This window comes from Parasteatoda tepidariorum, chromosome 8 (genome assembly GCF_982258835.1).
Source record: "Parasteatoda tepidariorum strain Cologne lab strain chromosome 8, Ptep-v5.0, whole genome shotgun sequence".
Lineage (NCBI taxonomy): Eukaryota > Metazoa > Arthropoda > Arachnida > Araneae > Theridiidae > Parasteatoda > Parasteatoda tepidariorum.
In genome coordinates this window covers 18,843,997-18,857,169 of record NC_141762.1, presented here as the reverse complement: position 1 = coordinate 18,857,169, position 13,173 = coordinate 18,843,997, and the positions used below count along the sequence as shown (strand labels likewise).

General features: G+C 31.1%; 1 protein-coding gene across 1 annotated transcript in view; it reads right to left on the bottom strand.

Annotated features, from left to right (window-relative positions):
- LOC107451344 (protein C-ets-1) overlaps positions 1 to 4,219 on the bottom strand; it is a 67,883-nt gene extending 63,664 nt beyond the window's left edge. The window contains exon 1 of the mRNA XM_043051222.3: positions 3,832 to 4,219. The gene's annotated coding sequence lies outside the window, so the exon portion shown is untranslated. The remainder of the gene's footprint in view (positions 1 to 3,831) is intronic.
- Between the last annotated feature and the right edge of the window lie 8,954 nt (positions 4,220 to 13,173).

Sequence of the window (13,173 nt, the reverse complement as noted above, 5' to 3'; positions counted from 1 at the left end):
TCACGAAATATCGAGTCAGAAGTCATAAAACGCATACAAAATTCATCTGTATTTGCTTTACAACTGGACGAGACTACCGATATTACTAAAATGTCACAACTAATTATTTACGTTAGGTTTATTTTTAATGAAGATATAACAGAAACGTTTTTATGTTGCAAAAATTTGGTAGGAAAAACAACTGGAGAAAAAATATTCGAAGTAATAAATGAATATTTTGAAACCAAGTCCCTTACCTGGGCAAACTGTGTTGCGGTTTGTACTGATGGTGCTGCAGCATTAACAGGTTCGAATAAAGGGCTCAGAGGCTTAATTCAGAAGGTGGCACCTCATATGGTATTTAATCACTGTATGATTCATCGGAAAGCTCTTGTTGCAAAAGATATGGATGAAGAGTTGCACAACGTATTACAAGACGCTGTTAGTTCAATTAACTACATTAAATGCAACAGCCACAACAGCCGTCTCTTTTCAATACTTTGCAATGAGATGGGCTCAACGTATGAGAAATTACTGTTACACATCGAAGTCAGATGGCTTTCACGTGGGAAAATACTATGACGGATATTTGATTTGAGAAATGAAGTGTACATGTTCTAAATCGAAAAGAAACATAGATTGGCAAGTTTGATCAATGAAGTTTGGCTAGGGAAGCTGAGCTATTTAGTTGATATTTTCGAAAAACTTAACGACTTAAATTTGAGCTTGCAGAGTGAGAATTCAACTATCATAACTACAGCCAGTAAAATTCAAGCTTTTAAGAATAAGTTTAGTCTCTGGCAAACTGAACTGAATAAAAACAACAGCAACATGTTCCCTTGCTTTAACGATTTTATCAAGGAAAATAATATCGATATATTTACATTTAAAAACATCATTTCCAATCACATTGAAAAGTTAAAGAAAAATTTTTCGAGAAGATTCGAGGATTTTCCTGAAAACGATCTTGGTTGGATTCGTGATACATTTTCCTTTGACATATGCAGTTCAACGCTTCAAATTAGTGAGAAAGAGCAATTGATAGATCTGATTAGTGATTATACTCTTCGAAATCAATTTGAGACTCAGCCTTGCCAAACATTTTGGTTATCCGTGGAAAAACAATATCCCGTTTTATGCAAGAATGCCATCAGAGTGTTAATACAATTTGCATCAACGTATTTATGTGAAACTGGATTTAGCAAGCTAGTTTCAATAAAAACTAAATACCACTCGCGTTTAAAACCTGAAGATGATATGTGAATTGCAATTAGCAACATACATCCAAACATCAATGAGATAATTAGAAACTTGCAGCCACATACATCTCATTAAAGGGCAATTTACTGATTTTTGTGTTATACAAAAAGTATTTTCTTAAAATTATAAATAAAATTAATATGAGTCAAATATGATGATGTTTTTATTCGAGGAAACGAAAGTAATGCTCGAAATATACATCGTATTTGTGAACATTTATCTCTAGGGGTCGCCAAAAATTTTCTCTCTACAAAAGGGGTCGCGGTCGAAAAAAGTTTGCGCACCACTGGTATAGATTATACAAAAAATTAGACATTTTCAAAGATAAACATTAGCAGTTTTGTACATTAGACATCTTCTTTTAAAGAAAAATCTTTTTAATATTTTTTTAAATCTTCTTAATAATCTTTTTAACATAAGACAATACAAATTTAAGTGCTTTCTGTTAAATACACAGAGTAGTTAGTGTCGATTTACAGTATATTCAGCCTATTCATTTTTCTGAATATGATATAGTTTTGTTGAATATCTAAATATTCAGCTGTTGAATAATTACTTCTTGCTTTCAAGATATGCATTATTTGTATTCTTAATACGAGTGGAGAAAAAAAAATTAAGAGATAAAAATTGTTTTAAAATGATAAGTGTAATAATTATAAATAAATATAATAAACAATATGAATTATATTTATCATTATTCATAAATATAACTACTTTTAAATTCAAATTAATATACTGGATAATAAAGATATTCGGTATAACATTAAAATTTTTTTTTATACACTTGTATCTTGTATCAAGTTTGTATTTATACAACATAACTTGTAAGTTCCTTATAAATATTAGTTATATGTTCCTTATATGTCAAAAATGCATAGTAATAAACTTTTAATTTTCTTAAGTATCAAAAAGAAAAAAATTTTAAATATAAATATTTAAACAATTTTTGTGCAAAATTTTTCTGCACATGCATTTGAATATAAATTTCTGAGATTTTAAATCTGTTATTTTACCTTAATTTTAATTAAAAAATATTTTAAAACCTGCTGATTACCTATAGTATAATTAAATTTCAATATAATGCATGGCAACTGTTGGTAGTTTTGAAGTTTATATATTTTCTTGGCAAACTTCAGTTTTTGACATTTTTGACGGGTTTTTGACGGTTTAAACCAGTATTATACCCTTGTCATGTCAAAAACCACTTTTTGACGTCAAAAACCCAACCCTGGTAAAAATAATCCTGATATAGTCAAAATATATTTAAAATAACTGTTTCAGCTTTTAGATACAAATAGAAATTGAGAAGAATTGCCATTAATGACTTATAGGAATTAGATATTTCCGTATCGTGATCTGATGCACCAACTACAAGTGCCAAGGCTCTAAATAGATTTTAAAAGTGCTAATTTTTTAACAAATAAATAATAAAACAAAAAAAAAAAACAAAAAAAAACAGGTAGAAGTTTGCCGGGGAGTGGCTACGAATTAAACCCTAGGATCTGGGCCCCTTGTGTGATGATTTTATTTGTAGTTTCTCGTAAACCACCGGCCAGGAGTTTCCACGAATTAAAGATACGAAAATTTTTTCGATCATATGGAAATCTTCCTCTGACAGCTTATTAACAATCTTTTGTGGTCAAGTCATTAAACAAATAAGCAGTTAACACATTTAAGATTTAAATGGCAAATATTTTATGACTCAAGCTTTACAAGAATCTGAAAGCTTTTCATTGTCAAATATAACTCTTAAGCAGTTGATATATTAAATTTTAAAAAAATAACAATCTAATTGCTTATGATTTACATAAATTATGAAAGCTTATTAACAATGTTAAGGCAGCAAAAATTAAAATTATCAAAAATATCTCAAGTGAGGTCTAAATGTTAAATAACTGTGAAACAAGTTTAAAATAACAAATACTTTGTGATGTTTGATGAACAAAAATCTGAAAGCTTATTAACAATGTAAATATTTCCATAACTATATACAAATAATTCTGATGCGATCGAAATATTAAATAAATAATCAACCATTAAGGTAATTTCATGACTATAATTTTCAATAATCTGCATCAAGCTTTTTAATATTGTAAACAAGGTAAAAATACAATTATTGAAAATCTAATCTTATTCCAACGCGGTCAAAATATTTAAAAATATATAAATGTTCCAGTGTAATAATTTAGAATTTAATTAGTGAATGAATAGCTTCATGACTTGTGATTTAAATTAATCTGAAAGCTAATTAACAATGTAAACACGGCAAAAATAATATTTCTTAAACATTATTCGAATGTGGTCAAAATATTTGGAGAAAAAAAATTAAAAATTGTCACCATATGATTAAATAGTAAATGAAAAGTGCTATGTAACTCATGCGTTACAAGAATTTGAAAGATGATTAACAAAGTAAACAAGCCGATAACAATTATAAAAAGGCATTCTTAATGTAAACAAAATGTTAAAAAATAGGAATACAACAACTGTTACAACTTTATGGTATAAGAAAGTAAATGAAAAGTACTTTATGACTCAACTCATGATTTAGAAGAAATTGCAGTCCATTCATAGAAATAAATAAGTACTAACCTTAGGCGTTATGGAAGTTTATGCGTTCTTCTCTCAACTCACCGCGTCTACTTGAGACAAACGTAACAAACGACCTTGGTGTGATTATTCACCACTATTTAGTTCGTCAATCAAATTAAACATGAAATTACTAATTCAATATTATCATTTATAATGGAATTTTCGATCACATCTATCCGATGGTGATCGGAATTTGGTATACAAACGTAGAATTTCAACAAACTATACAAAGACAGCTAAGCCTTCTCATTGAGAAAACAGCTTGACTTCAGAAGTTGAGAACTTCGTAAGAGACAGTGAATGGGAAGAAAACTCTTGTGATTGGACAAGAGTTGAAGCTTGGAATGGAAAAGAGGGAGGGAATGGGTGACGTCACTCTCGTAAGTTCACGAACTGCTTGGTTTGCAACAAAGTTGTAGGGGGATACAGAACAATTATTTATTGCAGATTTGGCGACATTTATCATATCCTTATGATAGATTAGCTATTTTCAAATTCATTCCTAAACTGTGAGATGAATAAAATTGAAAATAAATCACGTTAAAAATAAAGTTGTTATTTATCTTCTTTGATTTTCTCTTTCATTAGGTTTTTTTTCCCCGAATTTTAAATTAGTTAAAAACAATTCGACCTCGTTAGCACTTTCATAATCATTATTTATCATTTAAGTTATATAATATTATATTATTGTCATTTCATATTGTTTCATATATTATAACTTGAGAAATAATTAAATTTTAATTACCTTAGCCCCAGTTCGGCAAAAAATTAGCGCAATGTGTGTTCTATAGGAACATGCACCGAGAATCCAATATTATGATGCATAGATTTTTTAATATTGGTTCTAGAATTACCTATATTGGCTAAATAATGAATTTGAAATATCGAGTGACTCTGATAATTCTATATTGGATCAATATCGGAAAAATACCGGCCGTCTGAACACTTATTAAGTCAAGATTCATGAATATTGGTCCAATTAGGTCCCGAGTTATTTTGCTGCTAGGGTTGAGAGTGTAAATTTCTTCATTTGAAAACAAAATTCGTAACACCAGTAATAAATGTTTTTTATCATGTTTTTGATTAAAATATACATTTTAAAACTATTTAATTATGGTTGATACTGTTGATAGATATATCTCTGTTTCTTCACAATTATTAAATAAATAAAAATATAAATTAAAAAAAAAATTGTTTAATGCTATTTTATATTTAATTACTGGCATTGAACTGCGGAACCATATCAGAATGCGGCTTCATCAATATTCAATTTTAGTCTCCGAAGCCTTATTGATACCTACCAAGAAGAGTAGATAACTTTTAAATCCAGCATTGGAAGAAAAAAACTCGGCTTCCTGGAAGACCTTTTTTAGTACAACTGACTCATATTTGCGTTACATGACGAGGAAAACCATGAAAACCCCTACGGTTAGTCCGATGACAAGGAGATTCTTACCGATGAGCACTTGGGTAAATTATTTTATTTTTCAACAGGTGTTGAACATCCGATCCGATTCTGAGTTTATGTCTATCAGTGTTCAACTCAGTAGCCTTGTAATTTTGAACCTAACCCATTAGACAAGAGAACTTCTGAGAATGGGACAAACTAGCATTTGTAGAGGACTCTTTGAAGGAACTAACCCGTATTTGCGTTACACGGAGAGAAAATCACGAAAACCTCCCATGGTTAACCTGACGGCAAGGGGACCCTAAAACATGATCCGTCTACCACTGAGGATATTTCACGTCAGCACTGTGGTCGGTGCGAGCCGGAATTCGCATCGACCAGCAATCCCTGTGATTTGAACCCGATTCACCTCATTGGAAGGCGAACGCTCTATCCCCTGGGCCACCACGACTCTTGGGTAAGTTATTGCCTGTACTAGGGTCAGGGTGCTAAGATTTGAACCTGGGTCTTCATTGAGAGATGGATGCTCAGTCCCCTGAGCCCTTCCCGCTCTACTGTGACTGTATAGTAAAACAACTTGTTTAAACAAAACAATGTTGACAAACAGTAAATTCAGACCAGAGAGTCTTGCAGCTCTGTCGGATCAACTCCAGGAAAAGCTGGGAGATTGTATGAGGGTCTTTCAGTGGCAAACAAAGAGCGGACAACGGCCTTAGGCATCCAGCTAGAAATGTGCATCTAATCGACACCTAAAGAGGCTAAAATGTTAAACCTATTTTATTGCTAATATTTATATAACAAAAACAAGTCTTTTAAGACATAAATATTTGGCTCAAATTAAATATTATATGGAAAATGTGCTATAGTTTAAAAACAAATTTAAATGCGTAGTTTTTGGGTGATTAAATAAAAGAAAATATCACCAGTAAAATTAAAAAAATTATGCCTAAGGGGGGGGGTGAGGAATATTATTTTGGTGTAAATCATTTATTTTTACCACACCTCTGTTTCTGATATGTTAAAAATTGGTTTTAAATTTTATAAATTGTGATTTTTTTTCGAATTTTTAGGTGAAATATAGTATTTCAATTATCACTTACTCGTTTTATGGGCATTTAATCGAGGAGTTCTTCCCGGGTGCTATTTTCCTATCGAACAGACTTTAACGACATGCTCACCTGTTTGGCATTTTCTGAATTGAAACTTGATTTTTTCTTCTTTTAGTTAAGGCAATAAATTTTAATAGAAATAAAACCTTGCATAATAAATGGTACAAATTACAGTCAAGAGGAAAAGCTCCTCCAAAACAAGAGCGCGAGTCGTTAAAGCTCGCTGGACTGTAAATTAGCGCCCCGGGTCCACACACATCTGCACGTCACTGAGGTATTTTTATCAAAGAAATTTTAAAAGTAATAATTTTATTTTTAAAATTATCAAATTACAATTTCATAAGTTCAAATTTTATTGATTCTTATAATCCAGAAACTCTATAAAATGGCTTAAGTTGAACTCTCACCAATAATTTTAGAACGTATTGTCGGATGAATGGGTGATTAATTTTGCAAAATGTATTCAAAAATTAACCAATCGCCCCCACCGATGCTTCAGCTTCAGTCTAAGTCTTTGACTTAAATTTGCCTAATTGAAAAAAAAAAAAAAAAAAAAAGACTTCTTTCTATTAATTTAACATACACTGTCGGTTGCGAAAAAATCGAATATTTGAACTAATTTAATTTTTTTTTTTTTTTTTTTTTTAACAAATTGCATTTTTTTGCATACTACTTACTATGATGGCTTCATAACTTTTACTTGTTTAACTCATTAGATTGATCTAAGAAGCTTCAAGTTAACTTCAAATGGAAACATAAACATGTTTTTCCCTCATTTTGACACAGCACTATTTTAGAATAATAAATTATTGTGTTTTTCCACGAAAGCACATATTTTGTGTTTATCTCAGCATTCTTATTGGTGTCTTAATTCCTTTTCGTTGCGTAGTCGAAGAAAATGATTTATTGTGTTTAAGTCGCCAAGTTGTAGACTGATTTGTATCGAGGAAGAAGCGTAAAAACTAAGACATATTCCCATAAACGATATTTTTAGGAAACAACAAGTAAAGTATCGTTAATTTATTTGCCATCATGAAACTTGTTTCTGGCGTTCTTGAGCGCTCGCCTCCCAATGTGGTGACCCGGGTTCGAATCCTTGCGATAGCTGGTCGACACGAATTCCGCACCCGGCTCCACCGACAACGGTTCTGAAGTAACATATCCTCAGTGGTAGACGGATCATGGGTTTGAGTCCCTTTGCTGTGAGGCTAACCGTGGGAGATTTCCATGTTACGCAAATCAAAAAGTCCTCCTCCAAGGCACATTTCTCCCAATATTTGTCTGCCTTGCCTTCTGGATTAGGTTCAAAATTGCAAGGCTGCGGAGTTGAACATTGGTGGCCGTAAACTCAAATTTGGGTCAGCTGTTCACAGCTGGGGATAACATAAAATAAAATAAAATATAATAATAATTTTCCCCTTCTCGTAGCATCCCGTTCGTTCACGTACGTATAGGTAGCAGAATAATCTGAGTTCTCTATTCAGCGAGAGCAGAATTTGAGAACACGAGTGCGAGGAGTGCAACATGAAACTGCAAAATTTCTCTAATGCAGCCAGATAAAAATTGCGATTAGGCTTCCGGTAAATAACGCGAATTCTCTCTGAATAATAACCTAATTAAAACCTCGATTGGGTTTTTGATTAAAATGCTGCGTGTAAGTGAAAAATCTTTTTTATGTAGTCGGATTGAAATCGCAGTTGAGCGTCCGGTCTATGTTACTCGAAAGTGCAAAACCTCTGCATTGTAGCCTGATTAAAACTGTGGTTGCGGTTTCGATTAACATGCGGAGTGAAAGTGCAAAATCTCTTTAATATAACCTGATCGAAACAGTACTTAGGTTTTTAGTGAAAAGGTAAGTAATTCATACACAACACTGCGGGACAATCAAGAATTAAACGGGCACCCACTATAGTCTCTATGACCCTCGTAACTTTCACACTAGAGCATATATAATTATAAAAACATGCTCTGGGTGTAGTGATGTTGTTTCTAATGCAACATGCCAATATCAGCAAGCTTGCTTGGTGAAACCAAGCGAATTTAAGATAGAGGGTGCGCACACGTTACTATCCGTTTACAGGGTGAACCCATTCATTCATCCACAGATTGTAAGTTTGACCTGAACCTAAATATGATCAATCTCAAATTCAGTACTCCCAGAGGTAAGATTTGTTGTGGGGACATTGAGGACTTCGTGATTTAACGTGCACTAGTACACAAGGTATCTTCGATCGGTGGGGATCGAACTCAAGAGCACTTGGACATGAGCCCAAAGCCAGGCTATCCGGTCCAATTAACCAGGTATAGTAAAGTGACTATAAAGAGACCACTTGCAGCTCTATCTGGTTGGAAACTGTGAGGTTAGAATTATTATTTTTAAATAAGTAGAAAAATTATATATTTACTTTTACCACGAAATTTAATTGCAAGTTTCGACTCGACACAAATTTTGCAGCAGATATCTTGAAAGTAACGCGCTATTTTTTGGAATAGATATGCTTCTGTAACAGATCTGAAATACCCAAAAAAGGAAATACAAATTTCTCCTTCAAATACCCTCCGCTATCCACCTCAGGTACCCCTTTTTCCAGTATTTACCTTCAAACGCCCAAAACTAATCCAATGGAGAATCTGAAATAATAATTCTTTCCTTATTCTTTTGCAGTTAGTTTCACACTGAGCCATGCCGAAAAGAGCTTTAAATATTTATACAAAGTCTAACCAAATATTCCAAATAATCCGCCCGGGATGTTTTTCATTAATTTAGATTCAAATGATCCTTGGTAAGACTTGGAACATCTTATTGTTTCGTAAAATATGAGATATCGAGTTTCATTATTATACGGCAATTAAAACCTATATTCATAATAAAACAGCTGATAATATTTTTTTAATTAGTTTATTATCAGTAAAGATTAGATGCCCAAGTAAATTTACCTTACAAATTAAGGTTCAGGATTTGTATGCACTTTATACCCACCATCAATTTCAAAGTGCTTCTTCTTAACTGTTATAGATAGATATAGATTCTCTCTTAACTGTTATAGATGCTTAACAGTTAAAAACAAAACAGTTAACATTTTAACTAGAACTGTTTTTATTTTTTAATGTTTTTACTTTTGTCTTCGAGGCTCTCTAATCAATCTTTTTTTTAATTAGAAAGCCTTAAAGAGTTGCAATATATGCAGGGAACAGTGGTCGGAAGTAGAGTGTTACAAGTAGCAACTACTGTAGTCGTTACTTTCTTTCGTAGTTCGTTGCATATAGTGTTACTTTATAAAAAGTTAAAAAAAAGAAAGTCGTGTAGTAAGAAATGCGATGCAAAAAAAGAAAAGAAAAAGCATTAGTTAGTTGCGGTTTTTGGCAACTACTTTTAACGTTTGTTATGTTCGTGTAGTCGAATGTTAATAAGAATGACTTATTACTAATATTTAAACTAATTGTTACGAATAATATTTAACTTTTCACTTTAGCTCAGCCTTCAAATGTGAATGTACGCACATGAAGCATTGATGTTATTTAATTGGAAGAAAACATATTTTCTCTGCAAATTTTCTATGCACTTTATTTTTTAGAGAAAAAAAAGAGCAATAAGTACTTACAAAATTGCTAATATTTGATATTTACCTTGTATTTCTTAAATAGAATATTCGCCGTTGAAAATGGCATAAAAAGTTGAAGGTTAAAACAGCAGATTCGTAAAAAAATGGTTTAGAACAATGGCCGATCCCGCGGGCCCAAAATTGAAAAAAAAAAGAATAATAATAATAATTTTTTCAAAAAAAAAAAAAAATAATAATAATAAGTTTCTATAAAACTCATTACATTTATTATTTAAAGATTTTGAATTATTTTTGTACTGTTCTATTGTTCATTATGAAAAAAAAAATAAATGAGAAGACTAGCATTAAAAACCCCATTTTTTTTTTTCAAAAAAAATATTTAAAAAATTTTTTTTTCATAAAAAAAAAATTTGTGGGGGGGGGGATCTCAGTGTATGACTCCCCCCCCCAGGAAAAATTTCTGGATCCGCCCCGGTTTAGAATAACTGACTGGCTCATGTTAACACGAATAAATACTTCTTAATAATTAGTTATGTCTAAATAAGTCAATTTTGTATTAAAACCATTTTGAACATGGGGGTAAATTAAGTTCCTAGTATCCGTCTTCGAAAAATAGTGAAGTAGTAACTAGTTTAGTAGTTGCTACATCTTTAAAAAAAAAAAAAAAAACAGTTCTAGTGTTTCCAGCATAATTCTTCTTCTAAAAGTAGTGAAGCAGTAACTACATTTCAAAAGTAGTTTGTAGCATTAAAAAAAAAAAAAAAACTGTTTTAGTTGTAGTTAACTGTATTGTTAATAAAGTAATTGTTCTTCTAGTTAACTACAAAAATGTAGTTTTCCAATCAATGGCGGGGATTAATTCGAGGCAGTGATAATTTAAAAATACTCTGAAAAGTGTAGAGGCAATTAAATTTCAATGAAAATCGAGACCATATTTTATTTACACATGCGATTTTTCATCAGAAAACTAATTCTTTTATTTCTAATGCCAAATCCACAGTTTAAGAGACTCTTCTCCGAACTTTAAAATCAATGGAGGTGAAATAGAATTCGCCATGAAAAATTCCAACTATATAAACAAAAATTGAAATAAATCTAAGCTGGAATTACCTTAATGTATCATAATTCATTGCACAAATTGTATCCTAATAAATGTATAAATCATTCAGAAACATTTTATTCAGAATTATTATTACACTATTTGGTTTAAGGTTACGGTAAGTGCCTACTTTTTAATCAGACCCTGTTTCGGGCACAAGCCCAGAATTTCAAATTGACCCCCAAATCTCATTTCAATGTTAACCAAGTAAGCTCTTTATGACATAAAAAATGGTCCCTGAAATAAATTTAAAACTTTATTTTGTAAGAAAAAAAAATGAAATGAAAAAAAGTCAATCAGTTATTTAGTCAATATTCATGAAGAACATTATTTTAAATCCTCGTTTCAAATAGTTTTTTTTTTTTCTTAGATAATTTAAAGAAGAAAAAAAAATCCTTAATTAGAACATAAAGATGAGGCCCTGCCAATTCGTTCAATTTCTTGACCAGGAATGCGCTTTTTTACATTCATAACATAATCCAATCAATGCATACAAAAACAATCTTTCTTTAGTAATCTCGGAATCGCACGTGTTGGCGAGAGTTTGGGGTTATTTTTGGCTCGATTTCCATGTAACAAGTGAAAAGAGTGCTTATGATGTTTATTTCCTACAACCCTGGAAGAAAATTTAACAGCTAAGTGTAATTTTGATGAGAAACTCACCATCAACCTCAAAATAGGGAAGAAACCGGTTTCTGTTTTATGAGAAAAAATAACTTTTTTTTTTATTGTTTGGACATCAGTTTTCAAAATGACATTATTATTCTTATATCCTTTTGTAAGTTTTATGATAAGGCTGATGAAATGGAAAAACTTGTGTTTTTCTTAAAATCTGCGGAAAAATAACAGAGGTGATGCTTTCTGTATTCGAATTCTTTTTTTCTTTTCTTTTTTTTTTACACAACAACGTGTGCGTATTCTCGTGTCTCGTTATTAAAAAAAAAAGAAGAAAAAAAAAGAAGCGTAATTCATGATAATTGAGAATGGTTCTTTTTTGGAGATTTATTTTTTTAAAATTTTTTTTGGGGTGGGGGACAAGCAATATTTTTACGTTTGACAAAAGATTCTTCACGCTAAATTAATGCTAGCTTGTTTCTGATTAAAATAACGTATTTTGCATAAACGTTTCAGTTGTCATTTTTCCTGGCCTTAAAAAAGACTGGAAATGTATAGAAATTTTTTTTTCTACATGGTTTTGGCATTTTAGATAAATGTTTTTTTTTTTTTTTAAATCGATTTGAAAGTAAATATTTCTAAAGAAAAACGAATAACTTAATGCATTAAACCTAGAATGCATAATTATCGTCATTTTTGTTCCAGTGTTACGTTATTTTAAATTTTTCTGAATATATATTTTTTTTAAATTTAAAATAATATAATTTTGAAATATTTGGATTAAGTTACATCTGTACTATTATTTCCGCAAGACCCTAAATTATAGGTACATTAAATTTTTTTTGGATACATTACCTTCATAAAACTGTTATTTCTTTCCTTATTTTAAAAAAATATGCTTCGTAAGTGTTTTGAAAACATTGATTAAACACTTAGGCTATGGAGTTGAATCGAGCCATATATCTGCTATATGGATTGGTGGTCAACCACGCCGTTTCAGAGGATCAGTGATTCGTATCGCTAGATTCATTGACTAATTCAAATCATTTGGTTCGCATCAAATATGATGATTCGAATCACTTCAATGTAGCGATCATGATATTCATAATTTTAGTTACGTATAATGATATCAGTAATGTGGTAAGCTCAAAATTTATCATAAGACATGATGTTCAAGATAAACATTTAAATAATCGTCATTGCGATAATAAAGAATATCGGAGCTTCGCTCTAGATTCACTAAATTTTCATTTATTTAATATGTGTTTAGTAAATTATGTGCAATTAAAAAAAAAATTTTTTTTTTTTTTTTTTTTTGGGGGGGGGGGGGTGCTTGATTGTTGTTCGAGCTCTTTACTTCAATGGCAGCTTGTACACAGTGCTAATCTATTGCAGTTTTTTTTTGCCGCTGCTCCAAAAACTTTGGAGTCTTAACCCTTATTATTCCCTTGACTGTTGTGGGTGTGAATTACTTTAGTTATAAATAAAACAATTCAAATAATTATAAACACATTATAACACTACATTCTTGATATCAGTAAAAACATC